Genomic DNA, 3,419 nt, shown 5'->3' with positions numbered 1-3,419 from the left:
AGGCTGTTGTACATCATGTTGATGATGTATTGGAAGTAGGAAAGAAGCCTTAGTTTCGTGAAACAAATGGCATGGTTTTTCTCCATGATTTTAAAAAACACGTGGGCTTCGCTGGTGGCACAGTGGTTAAGAATCCGCCTGCCAATGCAGGGGACATGGGTTTGAGCCTTGGTCCGGGAAGATCCCACATGCCACGGAGCAACTAAGCCCATGAGCCACAACTACTGAGCCTGCAGCCTAGAGCCCGCGAGCCACAACTACTGAGCCCACTCACCACAACTACTGAAGCCTGTGCACCTAGAGTCCATGCTCTGCAACAAGAGAAGCCACCTCAATGGGAAGCCCGCGCACCGCAATGAAGAGTAGCCCCCCGCTCGCCGTAACTAGAGAAAGATTGCGCGCAGCAACGAAGACCCAACGCAGCCAAAAATAAATAAATAAAATAAATAAATAAATAACACAACAGGTCGTTAGTCTTAAAGATTTGTTTGTTCAACTGAGTGTTTCTTCCTTAGGTACAAAATCTTCACCCCTTAATTTTCACAAAGACAATAGGGCTTATTTTTGAGGTATGAGTTACGAGCTAATTTTAAGATGGTATAGTTTTGGGTAGAGTACTTCTGTCTCTGAGTAAAATGGAAGATTGAGGTAACCTCTTATATGACCTGTGAAATAAATAGGTTTGTGGAATGTTGGTATTATCAAGAAAGTATATGAGAGAACGAAGAGTTTTGTGTATCTAGCTTCATTTCATGAAGGCCTTTTTTTCCCCCCAGCATTTAAAATTATTGTTTTATTTTAAAATTAACTTATTTTTGCCAATCTGATAGGGCAAAATGGCACACAATTAAATTTTTTGCACACATTAATTACTAATGAGTATAATTTTTGGAAATTTGAAATTTCATTCTATGAATTGCTGTTAATTTCCTTTGAATTTTTTTTAAGTTATTTATTTATTTATTTTTGGCTGCGTTGGGTCTTCATTGCTGCACGTGGGCTTTCTCTAGTTGTGGCGAGCGGGGGCTACTCTTCGTTGCGGTTTGTGGGCTTCTCATTGCAGTGACTTCTCTTGTTGCAGAGCACAGGCTCTAGGCACGCGGGCTTCGGTAGTTGTGGCGCGTAGGCTCAGTACTTGTGACTTGTGGGCTCTAGAGTGCAGGCTTAGTAGTTGTGGCGCACGGGCTTAGCTGTTATGCGGCATGTGAGATCTTCCTGCACCAGGGCTCAAACCCGTGTCCCCTGCATTGGCAGTTGGATTCTTAACCACTGTGCCACCAGGGAAGTCCCTGAAATTCTTTTTTGATTGAGGTCTTTTTGTAGCTTTGAATCAGGTTTTTTTGAGAACACTGGCTGTCTCTGGAGTTTTAGGCTGTGTGCCTGTTATGGTCATTTTTCTGCTCAGCTTCATGAGGAAATCATTAAACACTGGACAAGTTGATCAGACTTGTGGGTCATCTGGACTCACGGAGGCTCTGCACTAGTGTGAGAGGATTAGCCTGCCACCTCAGCTAAATACTGAATCCAACAAGTGAGCATCTAGTGGCTACATCCCTTCCTGTTGAGGAGATGGGTAAGGGAGAAAACACTTGGCAGCCGTACTCCCAGACCTATAGCATTGTCAGCAAAGTCATTTTTTAGTAGTAGAGGGTTCTCGTTTACATTAGAATTTCATTATTATACTTACTGCTTTTTTGTTCAGAGAAAAAAATTGGAGTTAATCAAATATGATAATCATAAAGGCATTCATGTGGTTGCCTGCTTTAGAAGGGAATTTTAAAATTTTGACTGGAATTTTGGAGAGCCCACCAAGTATTAATTTTATCATAAGCACCACCAGCAGGTGGCAACAGTTCCCACGTTATAAATGCAATAACTGGTTATGACAGGAGTGTACTTTGTTATAGAAGCAGGTTTATTTCTGGGATTTTAATTTTCCTCATTGTGTGTCATTATAGTCTGTTACACACCTTGGTAGGTAGAATAGCATCAAATTAGACAAGCAAGGCAGGAATAGCAGTATTACCAAAAACTGTAAGGCCACTTAAAACTATTTGAACCATAGTTGGCATCCAATTGTGACATGACATTAAAGTGTCACTGCTGATAGTAGCACTTGCCTGCAACCACTGAAGTAAAGAAATTAAGTTATAGCTGAAGCTGCTAAGTAAGACAAGGAATTGTAACACTGTGGTGCCCTCTCATACTGGTAAGAGTAGCCAAATAGTCTGTTCCCTGAACTTTGGCTCATTAAAAAAAAACATCGGCCTGCAGGCCAGGTTGAGAGTTTGTGGTCAGAAAGCTGTTTATGGTACTGTCAACTTTCAGCACCTATAGTCTGTTCTTTGCACAATTATTCAGGCAGCCCAAAGATTTACCACTCCAGGTAGTCCTGTATTTCTCAGAGCCAGGGTTGCTTTGGAGAATATTGTGCACATTGAAAATTTAGTGAGATTCTGATGCCACAGTTGGTAAGTATAAAGTCAGCACAGTTATTGCTTTTCCTTGGCTCTTTTTTATTTTTTTCATTGAATCAACAAACTAAACTAATATTAATATAACCTAAATGCATATAAACTTAAAAGGTGATTGTGTATCTTATTTTCGATCCCGTTCCACTTCTTGTAACCTACTGTGTTTCCTAGTATTCATTTACTCATTTAACGAATATTTATTGAACACCTCACAATGGGCCTTACTATTTTTCTAGGTGCTGAGAATGTAACAGTGATTAAAGCAGGTATAAATCTCCCTGCCCTTGTAGAACTTAAATTCTGGTGGAAGGAGACAGACGCTAAGCAAATCATATGGTTTATCAGAAAATAAGCACCACAGAGAGAAGTTGGGAGAAGGAATAAGGTGTTAGGGGAAGCAGAGTGATGTTGGAATCTTAAAGAGTGGAGAGGAGTTCATCAACATAGCACTTGAACAAAGGCTTGGCAGTGTGGGAGTGAACCTTGTGGACACCTGTGAGAAGAGAGTCGAGGCAGAGGGAACAGCAGGGGCAAAGGCCCTTGGGATAGGAGCATGTTAGAGGGCTCCAGGCACCGTGTGGTAGCCAGTAAGGACTTAAGCAGGCTGAGGAAGGGAGAATTTTAAGAGGTGGGATGGGAGTGGGTGGTGCTACATACTGCATAGGGCCTTGGGTGAACTTTGGCTTCTACTCTGCGATGGGAGCCTTTGGAGGACTTTGAGCAAAGTGTGATAAGGTCTGACTTAACGTTTCAGGGGAGCAGGGTGAGCAGGGACAGAAACAGACCAATTAGGAGACTACTGCAGTGACTCAGGTGAGAAGTACAGATGGCTTGGACAAGTGTACCAGCACTTGGAGTCTTGACAAATGTTCAGATTCTGTACTTCCTTGAAGGTAAAACTAATAGGATTTGCTGATAGATTGGATATACAATGTGAGAAGGTGA

Source organism: Leucopleurus acutus, assembly GCF_964270905.1.
Source record: "Leucopleurus acutus genome assembly, chromosome: 3".
Classification (NCBI taxonomy): domain Eukaryota; kingdom Metazoa; phylum Chordata; class Mammalia; order Artiodactyla; family Delphinidae; genus Leucopleurus; species Leucopleurus acutus.
The sequence above is the reverse complement of the archived record's forward strand: the minus strand, read 5'-3'. Positions refer to the sequence as shown.